Source organism: Peromyscus leucopus, chromosome 1 (genome assembly GCF_004664715.2).
Source record: "Peromyscus leucopus breed LL Stock chromosome 1, UCI_PerLeu_2.1, whole genome shotgun sequence".
In the NCBI taxonomy this organism is placed as follows: Eukaryota; Metazoa; Chordata; class Mammalia; order Rodentia; family Cricetidae; genus Peromyscus; species Peromyscus leucopus.
In genome coordinates, this window is record NC_051063.1 from 41,824,131 (window position 1) to 41,845,271 (window position 21,141).

Consider the following 21,141-nt stretch of genomic DNA (forward strand, 5'->3'; position numbering starts at 1 on the left):
AAGGGGCAGGGGAGAGGACTCAGTGAGTAAAGTTCTTACCACTCAAACATGAGACTCTGGAGTTGGAATTGCCAGTACCAGGTAAAAAGCAGCCAGTGACAGCACCTATCTGTAACCACAGCAATGGGCAATGGAGACAGGCAAGGCTTGCTGGCCAGCTAGTCTAACCTAAAGGGCAAGTTCCAAGTCTTGTGAGAAGCCCTGCCTCAAGTAAATGAATGAATGAATCAATCAATCAATACGATAAAGAAGAGAGTGAGGAAGACATTCTGATATCAGTCTCCGGCCTCCACACACAGCTACATGGACAAGCTCACCTGTACAAACATATACCGCCCCCACCCCCCAACACACACACACTAGAACACAGAATCTTTTTTGTGCTTAAATCCTCCAACATCTTCAACTGTGGTTTGATTTTTCTCAATTAAATTTTATCACGGCAATGGGTTGAGTTTTTAAATAGGCATGAAAGATATTCACTCTCAAGAAAGCAGCTTCCAGTTTGGCAACTTTCAAAAGAAAATCTAATGATTAAATGAAGAATACAAAACAACCCAAACACTGCAATGAACACTTTTTTGGGGGGGGGGCGTTAATATGACCAAAAGTCTGCCAAGTTCATTTAGATAAGTCATTATTAAAAATAACAAACATGCCTGAGCTTGCAAACTGTGCTGTTGGAAGAAAACGCAACGGAGAGAATTAAAAAATGTCTAATGCAGGAATGTGTGCAATTCAAAGAGAAAAACTACCATGGTGGCAGGTTTACCAAAAAGTCATATGACTGTGTAGCCAAAGTCATAAACATCAAAGCTGCTCGGACAGTTGTTTGTTCCCTGTGATAAGAAGATCAACAAGATGACTGGATAAGAAGACAGAACATTTGGATTTGTTTTCCCTCGGAACATAAAACTGAAATTCTCTTCTACCTGGCCAACTAAACTCCCAGGGAAGTTTTTGACAAATGAATTTCAAATTGAGCTCTTCTGAGCCAAAGTCCTTTGTCTTTGTCACTGACATCCACCAACTGCCCCCAAACAGCACTAAGCATACAGTTGGCACTCAATAAATACCTGTTACATTGAACTAAATTGAAAAAATATGCAATATGCTGCAATAGTATTAGCTAAGTCAGTCCACGATTTTAAAATTCAAGCCATGACTTCTGTTCCAGATCATTGTGTTGCTCATGACAAACCTCTGGGCCACATTTCTTGTAACAGCTCAGTATTGCAAATCACTCACATCACGTTCTCATCACTAGCCACTTATCACCAGAGGGAGCACAAAATCCGGACTCCACGAGGCAGTGTTGGAAGCTTACTCCTACTGTCCTGATTATTTTCCTTTTTCTGGGTACGCATGTAGGAAGTATCAATGTATGCATCTTGATATGGGAAGAATTTAAATATCATTTAAAGTTAAGGATCCTTCCTTGCTCCCTGCTTTCAGTCCTTTTCCCCCTCCCTTCCTATCATCTTTTCTTTGTTTTTTGAGACAAGTTCTTCCTATGTAGCCTTTACTAGCCTGAGAGTCACTATGTAGCCCAGGCTGACTTTGAACTCCCAACAATCCTCTTCCTCCATCTCTGGGGTGCTGGAATTACAGCCTGAACCACCACAGCAGGCTGAGCAGTCCTACTGCTAACAATTACACAACAAAGACATTTTGAGTAAATCAACCTCTCCTAGATTTCAGAGCCCTCTCAGTCTCAAAACAGATGGGCAAGAGGCAAGGATAGAAAAATTATATGCTTGGGCCATTCTAGTCATGGGGGGGAGGGGAGGCTGTTGTTAAAATACCTAGAGGCAAAGGGCTTTGAAAACTGACCTGGAAGAGAGTGAGAATGCCTGAATTTCAATGTTGGTCCCTTCTACCCAGTTAAAGGTATGAATTTTGCCCGTCCTGGCAGACATGGATCTGAGCTTCCCGAGCTGTTTAAGTTAATGGTTTCAATCTAGTAGATTCTCTAAAACTCTTTTCATTCAATTCTAAGATCGTGTAATAAGTGATTGAGTCCAGTCACTCAGTAACCGATCCAGCGTTCATACTTACAGTCGTAGGCTGGGCGTCATGAGTGGCTGGAGCACCATAAGCCCTGGATGCGTGTAACTTTGGAGGGAAGAAAAATGACACAGCCAGCAGCTGCAGATTTCAAAAGCGAGTGAGCTCAGATACCTGTAGCCACAGGGTCTTCCTGAGTTTGGCAAGCCTGAAGATTTTTCCTTCTGGGCTAGGTCAGCAGGGCGGCTGGAATGCCCACACAGCTCTCAGCAAAGCTGGGAAGAACTAACCGGAGGCCACACACACAAAATGTATGCGGGGTGGTTCAGAGTGCTGAATCACCAACTTGCACTAGACCACTGATTCTCAATCTTCCTAATGCTACGACCCCTTCATATAATTCCTCATATTGTGGTGCCACCAACCATGAAATTATTTTTGTTGTTACTTCATAACTGTAGTTTTGGAGATAGAGGTTTGCCAAACGGGTTGAGACCTACAGGTTGAGAACCGCTGCTTTGGGGCAAGGAGTGACTGGAGAAATTAAGTTTAATTCATTTCAAACGTGGAAGGCTGGTGTTTTAAATAGACCACTTATGGGTCGTAAATATTTGGGGAGTGGAGTAGGGTTAAAAAGCAAGAACACCGACAATCAAGGGGAAAAGGCGGTCTGTCATGGGAAATGTGCACCTGGAAACCGCAGGACACAGATCAAAGCCACTCTCTCCAACCACCTGCCTAGAAACTCAGCTGGACACGTCAGGACACAGGACAAGTGGGCACGTGCTTCCTTTCTAAACCCAACAGGTGGCCAGACTTGGGGTTTAGACACAGCTGCGCGCTGGGACAGACGTAGAATGCAGGCCGGGGTCTTTCCCAAGGTCTAGGTCCAACCCTGCCGCCCTACCTGGATGCCCGTGGCACCTGTACTACCGAATCGGAAAGCAGAAAGCGGGAAGAGCAGGAGCAGAGCTTTCGGTACCGGGACAGCGTCGGAACTAGGCGCACGCTCCGCAGCCCTCGGCCGGGTCCCCTCCCGCCCGTCCGCCCGTCCGCATCCCGGGCCCGCGGGTCCTCACCTCGCGGGGACAACTGCAGAGCTGGCGGCGGCGAGCCCACATGCCCCCTGCGCGGAGGCCCCTTCCCCGGCCCCAGGCGTCTGGTGGCGGCCGAGGGGCGGGGAGCGCACTGGGCGGAGGCGCCGCGGGGGCCGGGGCGGCGGGCAGCGCCTGCCGGACAGTGTCACTGGAGTGATCCCCACCGCCCCGCCCCCGAGAAGCAAGGCTCTCAGCCCCGCCAGCCCGGAGGGTGACTCTGCCCAGTCGGGGAAGAAGCAGTGTCCTGGGATTCGCTCTGAGCTGGGGGCTCGGCCACGGGTGAGGGGCGCGGGGTGGAGGGGCACCTTCAGCTTATGTAATGCTCAGGCTGAGTCGCGAGCCTGCTTGCCTTAGACTGCAGAGCACTCTCTGGAACAGCCTTGGGTGCCTCGGACCTACACTGAAAGAGGAGTCTAGGTGTTCTCAAACACACACATATCACACGTTTCCCTGCAGAGTCAAAGAGCAGAAGGTACACAAAGTCTCCTGTAGCTGCATCTGGCGGGGAAGGGGACCCTGCCAGCTAGCGGGTCAGACAGTTTCACTGATCAGTTAATTACAAGCGTCCTAAGGACCTAAGTTCAACTTGCCGGCAAAGCCCATGACGTTGGGAGATCAACTTCTGAGTCTCAGTTTCATCTATATAATGATAATAATAATAACAATCTTTGCTTCCCTCTCTTGCTGGGAGGAAGAATGAGGTGTAGGTTCCAGGTGCAAGAGCAGTCCGGGGTAAAACCTGAAGAGGGATTGCCCCAGCCCTCCAGAAGGCAGGTTCCTGGCCAGCCATCCTGACAGACATTCTCCTAGGCCAAAACAGGGTCTCTGAACTGTCAGACATTCCTGCTATTCAAAGTGGCCCTTGGATTGACACAAGCTGGGAACTGGTTAGAAATGCAAACCCCTAAATCTGTCTTCTGTTCAATGAAAATCCCTGGTGATTTTGATGTATGTCAAAGTATGAAAAGACATTAAGCTTTCAGAAAAAATTGAGGGGAATAGGAAGTCACTGGTCAATAATAGGCAATATTCTCCTCCGAGTTTGTTGCTGTTTGGTCATGAAGGTTCTGTTTTTGGTTCTGTTTTTTGTTTTGTTGTTGTTGTTGCTTTTAAGAACAGGAGGTATGATGTTGTCCAGGCTGGCCTTGAACTCTCTGTCCTTCCACTTTCAGAGCCCCGGTGCTGGGATTTCAGAGGTGTTCTGGCATTTTAAACACAAGCCAAGAGGGTGAGGGTGTGGCTCCATCCTAGAGCGTTTGACTACAGTTCCGCAGCTCTGGGCTCCATCCTCAGCGCTGCACAAAACCCAGCAGATTAAGACGCTTCTCATCTTGCTGCCTGCCGTACGTTTGTTTCCCTTTCTGTTGACCTTCCTATACTTTAACTATAAATTGGAATTTAAGGACTAGTTTCACTTGCATGAAACTCTAGTTTAGATCTAAGGGATTAGTAAATGTGTGTTTAAAATATACACAAGGAGAATTCATTAGCATTGAAAATGAGCATATAAATGCAGGGGCAGCAGTTGGCCTGAACCCTCAGCTATGAAGGTCCTTAGGTCAGAGGCTTGGAAACCCTGTCTTTGAGAAAAATACTTCTTCCAGTTAAATACTGATTTCAGTGGCAAATCAGTCTTGTCTTCCATTTAAATAATATAGGACAACCGGTTCTTTTTAGAATCTTTGGAGAATAGAATGAATCTTGAGACTTCTTTCTAAGCCACTACTCACAGGGCCTCTAACAAAGCCCAGAGCTATTTTATTTATTGGTTTAAGAGCTGTGTCTCTGTTGTTTTATCCTTGGTGGTATTCAGATTTTGTTTGCCTGACTGCTCTCTGGCAGAGGGAGTTTTAACCTTTGAGAGTTTAGTAATTGCTGGTGTAATGGTACATGCCAACAATTCCAACACTCCGGAGGCTAAGGTCTGTTGTGGATGGTGAATTTGAGTCCAGCCTGGGCTATATAACAAGATCTCTGTCTTTAAAAAGACAAAATGAGAGCCATCAAGACAGCAGGTAAAGTTGAGTTAATTCCTGGAACATATGTGATCAAAGGAGAGAATCATTGACTATCTGAAGTTGTTCTCTGACCTCCATAAAATACACAATAAATAAATAAATACATGAACATAATAACTGTCTTTAAACAAGGCTGTGATGTGGTTCACTTGATTGAGTGCTCCCTGGCATATGTAAAGCACTGAGCTTACCAAGTCCTTGTAATGAGCACTGAGAATAAAGCATAGACCAAAGGACATCAACCTTGCTCTCGCTGAGGTCTTTCTAGTCTAGATGGCAAGGGCCAATGAAGAAATACATAACGTCATAGAGAAAGTGGTAAATCCTCTGGGATAAAGAAAGCAGGATGTGAGGAGGAAGACTGACAGGGTTTTGAGTACAGGGGAGGTCTCTTATAAGAGGTGACATTTGAGCCTAAACTTGAATAACGTAGCCAGTGAATCATGGATATCTAGAGTGAAAATGTTGGCAGAAACAGGTAGCACAATCATCACAGTGCTGCCTGTGACATCTGTGCTCTATTGTGCCATCATAATGTTTCATTTTTACATAACAATGGTGTATTGGGACATCACTGTGCAGTGCTTTGCTATCACAATGTTCCTTTGTGCCTTCACAGTGCTCCACTATGACTTCACGGTACTCTGTTATGAGGCTGCAATGCTCCACTATAGCATGACAATGCTTCATTGTGATATCACAGTGCTGTGTGTGCCATCACAATGCTCCATTTGTGACATCATAGCACTCCCATATGAGAACACAGTGTTCCACTATAGCAAAACAATGTTACATCATGACATCACAGTGCTGCATTGTGACATCACAGTGCTCTATTATGAGATCACAACTCTATTAAGAGATCACTGTGATTCTCATGTCATGCTATGACACATGACAGTGTCCACTGTGTCACTATTGTGTCTATTGCTCCACTGTGACACCATAGTGCTCCATTATGAAATCACAAGATTCCACTGTCACATGACAATTCTCCATTGTGCTAACACAATGCTATTTTGTAACATCGTCGCTCAATTGCAGCATTAGAATGTCCCACTGTAACTTCACAATGCTTCTCTATGACATCTTGATGCTCTATTGTGCTAGCACAGTGCTGTCTAATGCTGCATGTGATATCATGGTATTCCATTGTGACATGTCACTTATTGTCAATGCTCCTTGACAATAAAATAAAGTAAAAAGTGTTCAGTAATTGTGGGTTGCTGGTAAGTATAACAGGAATAGGCAGAGTCTCATATAGAAAAACCACTTCCTATGGGGCTCCCCTTTCAGGCTATGGAAGCTGCTGCTGATACAGGTGTAGGCCACATGGAAGGAAAGGTGGACAGAGGAAAGAAATCTCCTTTCACTTAAGTTTACGAGTTAGGGGTTGGTTCAGTGGTTAAGAGCACTCACTGCTCTTCCAGAGGTCCTGAGTTCAATTCCCAGCAACCACATGGTGGCTCACAACCATCTATGGTGGGATCTGATGCCCTCCTCTGGCATAAAGTTGTACATGCAGATAGAGCACTCATATACATAAAATCAATTTTAAAAATAATAAATAAAAGTCATGATGTTTAAAATAAAAAAAAGAGTTGGAGTTACTGGGAGTAGAGAGGAAAGCCCATCTGTGCATCCTTCTTGGAAGAAAAGCAAAGTTGGGACCCTAGAATCCAAGCAGGGAAGGAAGATAAGGCACCGACTCTCTTCTAAGCATCACTGTGGGGTAGAGCCTTCTGCAGTGGTTGAAATGCTCTACATTCACACCAACAACAGCACTCCACTATGTAGACTATTCACACTTATAAACAAGTAACTCACTAAATTGGGGGTTTGTGTGTGCTACTTCTTTTAAGTGCTTATCTGTTTTGTGAGCCACGTTTCAAGGGCTCCATATCAACATGTGGCTAGTGTTTCTCATGATGGGCAGTGTTTCTCATGATTGGCAGCAACAAAACACACCCCTCATCCCAGTAGGCTCTTTAGTTGGTGATGTTTACAGGGTTTGGGTGAGGAGGTTAGACCAGATATGGTGCCTCTCTGAAACCTGTCACCTGTTCAAAGGCGGTGTGGAATGGTAAGGGTCCTTGTGAGAGTTGAAATGAGATAATGCATCGAATGCATTATTAAATCCAATCTTTTGGCTGTAGTCAGCATACAAAACTTTACCCATATTGTGTTTATGATGGACAAAGATTCTTTTCTGAGCCCATTCTGAACCTCTACATCAGTACAGCAAGAATCTCTCTTCCCTCACATCTGATCACCCTCCAAATCTGGATCCTCCACACTACCACAGGGATGTCTGATTACTGGCCAATCTTCAGCAGGAATCCAATAGGTCGGTTTAGCTATAATCTCCTTTATCCCTGATGTCCTCTTAGTAGTTTTTAATTATATAACCTCCACCCTATACCCTTGCCTATAAAATCTGACTTGCTCATAATGTATGGAGTTATGTACTGTATCTCTTTCTCCCCTTACAATACCCTGTTATACTGGTCCCTCAACCTGTCAGTATTCCAGAAAAAAAATTCTTCCTTACAATGGTTTAACAAGTGTCACTGAACAAATTTTTCCATTAACAGCAGGCATGGTACTATAGTTACGTCAGTACTAATGAAGAAATCTTCCACTGATATGATCAGCTGACCTAAGCACTCAGCTGCCCTTCCTCTCCCCTCCAGAACTGAGCACTACCTGTGTTATTCCAGCCTGGAGGAACATCATATTTGGTAAAAAGCCCTACCACTTATAGCCAATAATTAACAAGTGTGGGTTTTTTTTTAAACTAATATCAAACTGCACAGAGCTTAGTGCAGCAGTTCTCAACCTGTGGGTCATGACCCCTTTGAGGTCAAGTGACCTTTTCACAGGGATTGCTTAAGATCATTGGAAAACTCAGATATGACATTATGATGCAGAACATTAGCAAAATTACAGTCATCATGAAGTAGCAATAAACTAATGTTGTGGCTGGGGGTCACCACAATGGGAGGAACTGTACTAAAGGGTTGCAGCGTTAGGAAGGCTGAGAATCGCTGGCTTAGCGGAATTAATCTCAGAGAGGTTCTGAGAAGCATGACACCTGCAGTACAGCCATTATTGAAAGAGTATTTGTTCCTGTTGCCTGGTCAAACAAGATGTGTGGATTCAGCAGAGGCGACTAAGAACATGGGCAGTGACAAGGAGCATGTACTGGTCCACATCAGAGTGAAAGCCACCAGACGGCTGGAGATGGGCATACAACCTTGAAGCTTCTGCCTAAATAGAATTAAAATGCTTTTTTCAAGGCTAATAAAGATGTTAAGGATAACTATAAACAGCATACATGCAATGAAAGGATATATGTCATCAATTACATGGAATTGTAATTGGTAAGAGAATATAGTGAAAGTCTTCTCTGGACTCTAAGAAATATATTTTTGAATATTATCCTCTCAAACTCCTATTCACTTGGCTTTTAAAATAATACCCACATGGCAGCTCACAGCTGTCTGTAACTCCAGTTCCAGGGGCATCTGACACCCTCACACAGACATGCATGCAGGTCAAACACCAATGGGCATAAAATAAAAATAAATCAATCATTTTAAAAATTATAAAAAAAGAATTGGTTAAAAAAATAAAATAATATCATGACCCTTGAACATTTTCTCATTTCCTTGATTGTATTCATTAATTCCTTTTTTACTCTTCACTTCTATTCTTGTGAGCATTTTCCTAGAATACTCTTTCTAATTCCCTGTGCTCCTTTCTTAGCACATCCCAGGCCCCTTCTCCCTTCTTGTTACTGTGGTTAACACCTGCTGTCAGCAACATGGCATTTCCTGTCCTGACCTCCCTCTGAACCCCAGTTCTTGTCACCTGACACCCACTAGATATTTTCACTTGCAGTCTCTCTACTCCATCACTTCAAGTTTTAAAACACTATCACTGAAGATTTTTTTTTTTTTCTCAGCTTCCACACAGCTCTCAGGTTGCCCTGTGCATTGTAGAGTGTTCGGCAGCTTCCCTGATCTTTGGCCATTGGACGCCAATAGAAATCCTCCTATTTGTCAGGACCAAACTGTCTTTAGTACTGCCACATACCCCCAGGAGGCCAGAGGAAGGCTGGGCGGAGCCACAGTGTCTTACTGTCTGGATGCTTCACATGTTACATGAGGTGATACATTGAAAGAGGCTGGGGTAGTTCAGGATCATCATGCTCAGAATATGGATGTCCACTCATCTATGAAGTTCCATCAAGGTAAGGTGTTCTCTAAAAATTATAGGTGAGTATCTCATGAACATTTTTAAGGGGGAAAATTAAATTGTGTTGTCCCAAACTACACGTGGTTAAATATTTTGTTGGAATTCAAACAACACTCAAAGAAACTTCTTATATTCTCTTGTTGTTAATTTGAATGTGAAACACCCCACACTAAGGCTCACTGGGACACTTTGTCCCAGCTGATGGAGCTATTTGAGAAGGTTCTGGAACAGTTCGGAGGTGGGTCTCTGCTGGAAGAGATGGACCAGTGGGGAAAGGACTTAAGATTTTATAGGCCAGCCCCATTTCCTGTTTATCCTCAGCACCACTACTAACTTCCTGCTGCTGCCCCCATGCCTTCCGGGCCTGTGGCCACGCCTTCCCAGTCATGATGGATGTGTCATGTCTCCCCCAGGAACTATGAGCTCAAATAAACCTCGTCTTCTTTATGTTGCTTTCGTCAGAGCATTTTGTCACTGTAACAGAAAAAGAAAGGAGGACCTCTCTTAGCAGTTTTATCTCCCTGTCTACCGTCACTGCTCCTCGGTCTCATATCCCTTCACGCAGCGGTCACTAGGATTGCTTTCCTCCTCCTCTTCTCTCATTGCCCAGCGTGTACCACCGACCTTCGGAACACTGCTTGTTTCCAGCATCCTTTCTTCCAGAAACCATTTGTCCTTGTGCCTCCTCTCGCTCCTTCCCCTCCCTCTCTCTGTCTCTCCATGTGTGTGTCTCTCTCTCTTTCTTTCTCTCTCTCTCTCTCTTCTCTCTCTCTCTCTCTCTCTCTCTCTCTCTCTCTGAACCCAGGGCCTTCCGTGCTCAACTACTGAGCCTCCTCCTCAGTCCTATCGTAACCTTCCTGTTCTGTGAGATCACTATGCGCTCTCTCTCTCCCACATTCTTGCACATGTCTAGGGATTGCCCCTCCTCCCTGCTTTTGCCTGTAGAGTTCTAACATCATTCTTCACACAACAGTTCAAATCTCAACTTTTGTTGATGCTGCAACTTCCTTTGAAAGCAATCAGAAGGGGGAAAAATGATAATGGTTAGAGAGGGGAATGGACAGGCAGTTATGAAATAAATCATATTCAATAAGATAGCAATTTAGAATCTACATACCAACCTATAGATATTCACAATGTAATACTTTAAATTTTTTGTTTCAAATTGTCAAAATAAATAGTAAAATAATAATAAGTAACAGCAATAACGTGAAATTAAGAATAAGCCTCCCAATTTTTCCACAAAGATTCCACCACTCCAACTCTAACCACAGTCATTAAGAAGCTAAGCACAAATATCAGACGGATCTGAGTTCAAGGCCCAGATGCACTGTTCGACTGCTGGGTGACCTTGGGCGTGTTACATGTCAACTCAGGGCTTTAATTTCTTCATTAATTTATCTTCTCCCTAAGACAGTTGTGAAGGTTAAATGGCACATAGAAATGTGAGGTACTTGCCAAACTACCCGAAACTAGCACTAAATACACTTTAGCTGAAAATAAAGACCAACATTTCTCCTTTGAACACCTCAACATTTGCTACTTGATGGGAAACAGTTTCTCTGTCCTATTCATCATCCCTCAGATGCCTACAGACTACTGATTTTGTTGTTGTTGTTCTTTTCTCATACAATCCACCCTAATCACTGCTTCCAGTCCCCCACCACCACTTCCCCTTTCCCCCAGACCTACTTCTCCTCCTTTTCCCTTCGGAAAAGAGCAGACCTCCCAGGGAACATGGCATAACAAGTTACATAAGACTAGGTATAAACCCTCATGTCAAGGCTATGCAAGGCAGCCCAGGAGGAGGAAAGGGGTCCCAAGAGCAGGCACAAGACGTCAGAGTCACAATCAACCCCCCCCCCACTCCCACTATTAGGAGTTCCACAAGAACATCAGGCTAACAACCATAACATATTTGCAGAGGACCCAGCACAGACCCATGCAGGTTCTGTGATTACTGCTTCAGTCTCTGTGAGCCCCTATGAGGCTTGCTTAGTTGATTCTGAGAGCTGTGTTCTCCTGGTGTTTTTGACCCCTCTGGCTTCTACAATTTTTCACCCCCTCTTCCTTGGGGTTCCCGGAGCTCAGAGGAGAGGAACCCAATGGAGACCTCCAATTTGAGCTTTCTATGCCTGATGGAGACCTCCAATTTAGTCTCTCTCTACCTGTTTGGCTGTGGTATTAATTTAATCAATTGCTACAGAATGAGTTGCTCAACAAGTGAGCACTAGTTATGTATCACTTCTATTGATTACCTCTGATGCTGCTCTAGTAGATCCATTCAACTAGCATTTATGAAGCAAACTACTACAAACATCAACAACCCTATGCAGAGCCCTGACAAGCCCACTCCTAGCCTAATTATTTATTAATGAAATTAGAAGTTTTCAAGCTGGGTACTTCTATGTAGTTTCAGAATTCTCTGACAAAGATAAAACCCACTTGATGATGCTGGGTGGTGGTGGCACACGCCTTTAATCCTGGCACTCAGGAGGTAGAGGCAGGCGGATCTCTGTGAGTTCGAGGCCAGCCTGGGCTACAGAGTGAGTTCCAGGAAAGGCTCCAAAGCTACACAGAGAAACACTATCTCGAAAAAAAAAAACATTTGATGATAATTCTAGACTGAAAATATATGTTTCTATGTGAAATGGAAAGCATATGTTTATCTATAGCATCACCCCTAAGTCAAATGTGGAAATAATGAGGCCAGTTCCCCAAGGTCTGACCCATAGACTTGCAGACTCATTTTTCTTGATCTCATTAGATCTGCACTTATGCTTTGTATCAATACTAGTGTCAATGACTTTGGGCTTAGCTTTCCCATTAGTATACTCAAAAATCATTCATTATGACGCTTATACTTTTCTCCAAGTATTTGTTTTGTTTTAGTATTTTGTTTCACACATTTTATTTAAATAAAGTTATTTAATTTTCTTAGTGTTAAGAACAGTCCTTTAAAGGGAGAGTTGTGGGGTATTTATTAATATTAATAGATATAAATATCAAGTGCCTGTGATGTCCCATGCTTTGTGTATATGTTATTTTATTCAATTTTCACCATACCTGTTAGGCAATTGATAAAAAGTAACTCCAAGTGGTTAAAGGAATAATACAACATTGTGTGGTTGGCAAACAGTACTGGTCTGTGAAACAGATCTAGCTCTGGGGTAATGGATTGCAAAGACAACTGGGTTCTCCCCATCCTTTCTGCTTCCACACCCTTTGCAGTGTGACTTTGTAGCTCCTCCCAATAAGTGATGGTACCTATTTTCACTACCCTTACATGCTGATCTTGTGATTGTTTTAGCAAATAGGGAAGAGAAATGGCAGCGGGGCTGGCCTATTGGACTATTAGGCTGAACATGGGTCAGCTTGAGTCAGCCCAGTTGCTCGTTCCAAGGCCCAGACACTTAGTGAGTCCAGCCAAGAAACATGCACAGCAGGTGCATGAGTGAGCCCACCAAGACCAGATCAGACCAACAGAACTGCTCAGCCAACAACTGACTCATGTCCAAAATAAGTAACCACTGAGATATGGCTGTTTGTTGTTCAACACTAGTTAACATAAGTCACACAAGCTCCAGCTATTAAATATATCTTACAGTAGTACTAAGAGAAAAAAAATTGCAAACGCATCTATCAGAAGGTTTTCGTTCATGTTTTACTTATTCGAAGGCATGTCAAGGCACAGGTATGGAGGTCAGGGGACATCTTGTGTAAGTCAGTCTCCCATTTCAGTGAGCACTGGGATTGAACTCAGGTTGTCAAGGTTGGAAGCAAGGGCCTTACTCATTGAACCATCTTGCCACCCTTCTTTCATGTTTCACTCATGCTCTTATATTCTTCTCAACTACTTTAGAGGAAAATAAAGTATCCTATGAGTGATACATTAGAAGAAAAAGGAAATGATTTGTCTCAAATGAGCCAATTTAATGTGTGCTAACTTACAAACTGAACCATAGCATGTGGTGCCCCATTTCCACCACTGGGCAAACACAGAGCGTACAAACAGTTTTAAGACATGGGTCCTGTCTTAAAGGACTGTATTGTCTAGTCGGAAATATCAATGGCCATGCAAGTAAGAGAAGCTAAATGATAATTAAACATTTTTTAAAACTTCAAATAAAAAGCAGAATGTGATCGTTTTGTTGAGAGAGAGAGAGAGAGAGAGAGAGAGAGAGAGAGAGAGAGAGAGAGAGAGAGATTAGATCATCTTGGTAACATAGAGCAACTCTTCATAGGAGAATTCCAAGAAGTAACATGAATGGGAATGAAGCTAGTAAGATGGAGGCTGGCTGATTGAAATATTCCAATAAAGTAGTCAAGAAAGCCATCTTCTTTGGTGGAAACAGGGGTGATGATACTTGCAGTTGGAAAGTGTATGGTATATTTGGGAGTGAGTAAATAAGTTATTTGATGAGAACAGAAAAAAAATCGACAGAACAAAGTGATGGAATCAATACAGAGTAGAAGAGGCAGGTGAAGCCAGCCAGGAGCATGTTGATCATTAACAGCCTGTGAAACTGTTTAATGTTGGGGTAGGAGTAACACATCCAGTTAGCAGTTGAAAATTCAGGTCAGGGGCCAGGGGAGAAAGTCCAGGTTTCCGGTATGGTTGGAAAGTCTTCAGTGTCTGAGAGGTGAGATGAAGGCAAAGCAGTGGGAAGGACTGGCCCTTGGGGAATGCCAACAATGTCTAGTGGGGGAGATAAGTAAAGTGCAGAGCTGACAGCTAAGCAGGATGGAGCCAGAGCCATGTGAGGTCCACAGTGTGGTATCCACGTCGAGAGAGCCACTCAGCAGCTGACAGGAAACGTTCTCCTTCAAAAGAAGACTGGATGATAATGAGCAAGACCTGCTCACAATGCCAGATGCCTTTTCTAAGTCTTGGGATGGTTCCCATGGGACTGCTCATGAAGGAAACACGGGGGAGACTGATTGGATCTGTTTGGAAAATGGACACAGTCATCTTCATCTAGGACTAATTAACCCTTCCGGATTCTCTGTGGTGAACTTAATGAATTAATTACCCCTTCTTCATTTTATAAATTTAGAAAGTACAAGTTGAAGAAGACAAAGTCTCCCGGTGCTGGGGCTATATAGCTCAGTAGTGTTGAACAAAAATTGCTGGGATCAGTGCCCAGCACCACAAGAGTATCCAGTTCAATGAACAATAGCCAAATCTCCTGTTAGCTTCTGTACCATTAGTACATCTTGTAATAAAGATTTATTTATGTTTAGCTTTGTTTACATGCATATGTGGTTGGCTGTGTGAGTATATGTGGGTGTCCACAGAGACTAGGAGAAGGTGTTGGACATCCTGGAACTAGAGTTAACCAGCAGTTGTGAGCTACAGCCAGATGTGAGTGCTGGGAACTGAACTCGAGAAGAACAAAGAATGCTCTTAACCACTGAGCCATCTCTCCAAGTCCCTATAAGTACATATTAAGTGTTATCCTAACAATACAATCAGGTTGTTGTTGATATTGTTACTGTTATTATTATTACTAATTTTCATTATTTTAAAAAAGCAAATTACTGTATCTTATTGTGCTGGCTTCCTTCCACAGACATACAGACTTACGTACATTAATTAATCCTTATGGCTTTGATAATATTATGTAAATAAATGGAATAACCACTCAGAGTGTTTCTACCAATATAAATAATAGCTATTATTCATACTTCGTTTTCATTCGTATACAACGAATGAAAAACAACATGAAAATATGCTACATTGTTTTCAGTTCCTTCTCACACCAAACACAGCCATGCTGGCCATTCTGACCCCATGCTCCACTCCAAGACTGTTACACCAGGAAAGCCTTTCCCCATGACTCACTCAACACAATTCAGTTTGAAGCTGTGGCCTGGGAACTCTTCAGGGAGACACAGGCTTTTGGAAAGGAGGAGGGGGGTCTAGTACATAGCACCCAGCTTTCCCCCCTTCCATTCTTTCTCATTGGGTCAGTCAGGCCAACTATCTCATCCAAGTAAACCTCCAAATCAGCGGCCTTCTCAATTAGCTCTATTACTCCGCCCCAGTCTACTCCCCGTGTTCTCTTCCCCAGCACTGCAGTCACCTCCTGCTGGATCTGCTGGCTTCTGTCCTTAGTGTCTGCTGTCCATTCTCTGTGGGGTGTGCTCGAAACCCAACGTGGATGACATTGCCCACCTGGGATGACACAGTTGACTACTCCCCTGGTTCCCAGTGCACTGTGACAGTCTGCACTCTCCTGTGCTGCTGTGCCACAGGTTGGCTGTCCACAGCATCTGTGCCACACTCCCCAGATGCCAGGGTTCTTGTCTTGCGGCATGGCCTTTCACTCAGCACCAGGTCTGGGGTGCAGGGGACAGGAAGGGCTTCTCCATCTGCCTAAGAAGCTCTCTGGCCTTGTTATAAAAGCCTTATTACAATTGTTCCCTTCCCAGAGGATCATCCAACCCCATTCATTTATGCTCAGCCTTCTTTGCTCCATTCCTCCCATTCAAAGCCCTTTTCATTTCTTCATGTCAATCACAATGGAACTAAAAGGGAAACATTTGCATCTTTGGATGGGGCCTATGTTTATATGCCATGCTCTGTATGTAGCAGTCACAGGACAACATTTAAGAGTTGGTTTTTGTCTTCCATCATGTGGATTCCTGAGATCACACTTGTCAGGCTTGGCTTGTCGTAGAATTTTTTTTCCTGTTGTTTTATGTCCAGCCTTTGACACTATGACAGGAAGTTATCATCTACAAAAGTCACACACAAGAACCACATTGTGGAGTTATCAAAAACATCATCTGGTTAGAGAGATGGCTCAGTGTTTAGGGACCAGAGTCATATTCCTAGCACCCACATTGCACAACTCACAACCACCTATAACTCCAGCTTCAGGCTACCCAATGCACGCTCCTGGCCTCTGAGGGCTTCTCCACACACGTATCATTCACTCACACAGACACACTCGAACATGTAAGTAAAATAATACAAAATTTTAAAATGTTTAAATCACACACAAAAAAATCATGACATTTTAAGTAAGTTTATGGTTTTGTGCTTGGTGGCATTCACACCTATTCTGATGTGCATATGTGCTGAAAGCCACAAGTTGGACATGCCTGCAACGGAAACCTCAAGGCAAACAGGAAGAGTGTCCATCATGGTAATCATTGTGTTCTCAGAACCCAGGATGATACTTGGCATACATTATGAACTCAATGACTAGGTGAATGAATGAAAGGATCTGAAGTTCTCACAGTGTTGAAGTCCCTAAAGAGACAAGTTAGAAGCTTCCTTTTCTACATGATAAGTTTATGTATTCTAAAATTAAGCTAGATTCCAGGGTTATAGTTAGTGACTGGGGAACTAAATTGTCTGAGTCCATTGCTCTTCCAGTCCTGTAGAAATGGATCACAGTGCTATTAGGAAGTTTCTATGGTGATAAGAGTTTGCTTTGCCTCTTTTGGGAAGGATACACTAATGTTCTTCTCTAAGAGGGAAAACATCATAGCAAGAGAGAAGGATTTTAACTCTGTGGAAGAATGCCAACTGACTATAAAGCAAATGCTATTAATTATTGTGGGTTTTATGAAAACATTATTCAACGTGAATCCATGTAACATCATTTTCAAAATATAGACTTTGGGCCTTAAATATTCTGACAGTCTATTTTGGAGTTAGAAAAGAAACCAAAATATTTCTCCCCCAAGTATAAAGAGGGAGATGAGGACAATCAAAGTACAAGGGAACTCCCTGCTCATCAAAAAGTAAGACAGGGTCCCAAAAGCTAGATAGCAAGCTCTGTTTACGCCTGAGTGTTGAGCGAAAGTGCTTTCCAAGGCTCACTCATCTGCTAAGAGACAGCAGTGCCAGCTGCATCCGGGAGCCAGTGTCTTCCTTGCAACTGTCCTGCCTCTAGAGCCTAGGATGCTTTTTAATTCTTCCTATAGCTTCTTCAAAATGCATATACTGTATTAAACTGTAACTTAACCCAGGACCCTAACTACACCACCGTCTTGAGTCGCTTTACTCCTATCTTATGTTCTCTGTAAGTGTTTAGAAACCTGACCCCTCACTCCTCATAGTCCAGGATGACTTGAACTCCTAAATAGGATTACAGGTATGCACCACTCAACTACGCCCGGCTTGTTTTCTTTCTTGCTTGCTAATCTACCTTTCATTACGGGAAACTGCGTCAGTTACGAACTAATGAATGTTAAGGGAAATAGCATTTTCCTCTTCAGCATTACCTGCAAAAGCTCTAGAGTAGCTGAGTTATAGCTGACTACTCTCCTACTCTCCCACTGTGGCTTGGGGTGTATTGAAGTAGAGAAGGGAGGGCTGTCAGACTAGAGAGGATGGCAGTGGGTAGATGATGAAAACTAGCTTTCAGGTCCCTTCAATTGCTTCTGGTTCTATAGTTCCAGCTAGTCAAGCCAGACCAACTACACAGTTATTGAGAGCTTCCCAAGAGTCAGGAAGTAATCTAAAAATATGCCACTAAAGAGGCTGGACATTAACTCCACTCTAATAAAATCAAAAGCCAGTAAAATGAAGAGGAACTGAGACTTAGCTCGATTAGATGGTGAAGTCTGCATATGGCTTTCCTACTGCGCTGTCAGCTTGACACAAGAATTAACCATGCAATAAGTATTAGTAAAGAAGATTCAAAGAAATATCACTTTCTTAAACATTACCAAACTATTTTTAGTCCCTAGCTCCATGAAATAACCATCAAATGCATTTGAATAGCGGCCACCCATGGAATTCATTTAAATGTTCCCTCATCTGCTCATTCACATCTACATATTTATCAAATTTCCTATGTGATATTGCAGTTTTTCTTAATTTAATAGTAGAATTCATATGCACTTCTTTTATTAGATTTATGAAATAATAGAATTTCTGGCTTGCCCAGAACTTCTTGCAACGTCATCTGATAGCTGTTTTCCAGTTGACAGTCATGTTAATAATTATGCATGTTTAGCAGAGTCGTCATAGGACCTGCTTAAGACCCAGGCAGCGTAGTGTATCTTCTGTTTCCCCATTAGCCCCTCCGTGATAATCATCGTTTTCCACATTAGGTACCACTGTACACTCATCATTTGGGTAAATCTTGCACTTTCAAATGATGGCCACGTGACATGGCAACCCCTTTCCATCCTCAATTGGTTCCAGTTAACAGTGGTTGTCTCTGTGTTTGTCAGACATATTCCTGCTTTTTGTGGCTATTGTCTGACTAAGTGAAAGAAAAAACATAGATTTCTATGATAAGGTAGAGCAAGATCATTAACTTCCCCAAGTCTGGTACCTCATCTGCAAAGTCAAGGGGTTGAACTAGGTTCCAGGTTAAACTACAGACTACCGGACAAATGTTATTGCTTCGGGTGAGTTGGAATTGACCCTGGCCTACACCCTAGCACTCAGAATGCTGAGGCAGGATTAGTCCAAGGTTAGACCATGGTACATTGCAAGTTCCAGACATGAGAGATCTTGTCTTAAAAAACATTTTTGCAAAAAACAAACAAACAAACAAACAAACAAAAACCTCTTAAAATACACACAAAAAAACCTTTTTGCCTAACATGGTGGTACATGCCTTTAATCGTAGCTCCCAGGAGGCAGAGGCAGAGGTGAGTTCTAGAGGCTGCCAGCTAGGGCTACACAGTGGAACCTTGTCTAAAAACATTTTTTATTTAAAAAAAAAATCTCACCCACTGATAATTCTGCTAACTTTTTTAAATTGGAAGAGTGTCCACAAAACTCCAGATTTCTTTTGAAAAATAAAAATCTCAATAGTCTGGATAAATTCAGTATTTGCTTTTTATCTTTATCTCTCCTTTTTTTTTTTCTCTAGTCTCTCCTTTAATCTTCTTTTTGATAGGCCTTCCCAAAAAACACAGGCTGGCCTGGTTTGCCAGGACTCTGTGTCTCAGCCTTTAGACAGGTGGGACTGTTTTAGGTTATCTGGTTACATTAGTTTTAAATAATATTTTTATTATTTGTTCTTCAAGAATTTCATACATGTATACAATGTATTGAAGCTTATCCATGCCCACACACGTGCTCTTTCCCCCTCTAAACCACTAAGACCCACCAACCCATCTCCCCCAGTTCTATGCTTTTATTATTATTATTATTATTATTATTATTATTATTATTATTATTGCCTTCACTAACAGAATTGACCAAGGGGAAGACAGACTACCAGGGCTCTATGACAAGATAAAGGAACTGGACCATTCAGACAATAATAAAGATAAAATAATAAGAAGAAACCAAAACATTCATTATCTATGGGACACTATGAAAAAGAACAAGACTATGAATCAATGACATAGAAAGATAAGGATTTCATGATGAAGGCCTACAAACTACTATTTGTCTACTATCCCCAGAAAAACTATCTGTCATAGTTAATAGAGAAAGGACTGCTTTCCTTGATTGAGAAATCACAACCACCAAGTCAGCTCTACAGAAGATTCATGAAAGAATATTTCATTCTCAAGAGCAAGATAAACACATCTGTAAAGCTACAGGAAAGAATAAATAACACTACAGCATGAGTTCAGCAAATCAGGAACAGGAAAACACAACAAAACATTGAAAATGAGTATATACCTTTCAATAATAATTATAAATGATGATAGTTTCAATTCACTTCATCAAAAGACACAGATTATCAGGTTATACTTAAAATAAAAAAGGATCCACATGTTTGTGGCCTCCAAGAAGTGCACCTGACCACCAAAGACAGAGGAAACTTTAAAATTAAAGAATAGAAAAGGTGTTCTAAGCAATTGAGCTAGAAAACAAGCAGATGCCACTGTTTTAATATTGAACAAAATAGACTTTGAACCAAAATTAGAAGAGATGAAGAAAATCACTTCATAACTTATTAAGTGGAGAATCATCATGAAGATATTACAATGTGAAACATGCGCACTAAACACAGATGCATCAATTTCATGAGTAAACATAATTAAAGGTTGTGTACAGCACATCTGTGGCCAATATTACACCAAAAGAAGTAGAGCTCAAATGATTTCCACTAAAATTGGGAACAAGACAAGGTGTACACTAGTACTTGAAATTTTAGTTAGAGGAATAAGACAAAAGAAGGAATTAAAAGAAATAAAAACATGGAAGAAGTCGACATATCTTTATTTGCAGATGATAAGAGTCAATGCATGAGACTCAAAACTGACAGAAAAGTTCAAGAGCCAGTAAAGATTTTCAGCAAAGTTGTAGGATACAAAACTAGTGCAAAAAATCACAGCTTTCTCATGTAACAATGACAAGCACACCTAATAATTACATTAATAATTGCTTCAAAAAAAAATAAAACACCTTGGAATAAACCTCACCAAAGGCCGGGCGTGGTGGCGCACGCCTTTAATCCCAGCACTCGGAAGGCAGAGCCAGGCGGATCTCTGTGAGTTCGAGGCCAGCCTGGGCTACCAAGTGAGCTCCAGGAAAGGCGCAAAGCTACACAGAGAAACCCTGTCTCGAAAAAACCAAAAAAAAAAAAAAAAAAAAAAAAAAAAAAAAAAAAAAAAAAAAAAAAAAAAACCTCACCAAGGAAGTAAGAGACCTCTACAATAAATATTAAAAGACACTGAAGAAAGAAATTGAAGAAGTCACTAGAATGAGTAAAACATCTCTGGTAATGGATTGCTGACCTAATATTATCAATGTGGCTTTACTACAAAAAGCAATCTACAGAATTGATGCAATTCTATCAAGATTCTAATGCCATTCTTTGCTG

At 42.3% G+C, this 21,141-nt stretch overlaps 1 protein-coding gene across 1 annotated transcript in view; it reads right to left on the minus strand.

Moving 5' to 3' along the window:
- The window catches only part of Slc16a12 (solute carrier family 16 member 12), a 79,168-nt gene extending 75,964 nt beyond the window's left edge, over window positions 1-3,204 (minus strand). The window contains exon 1 of the mRNA XM_037206484.1: window positions 3,087-3,204. The gene's annotated coding sequence lies outside the window, so the exon portion shown is untranslated. The remainder of the gene's footprint in view (window positions 1-3,086) is intronic.
- Window positions 3,205-21,141: the final 17,937 nt, after the last annotated feature.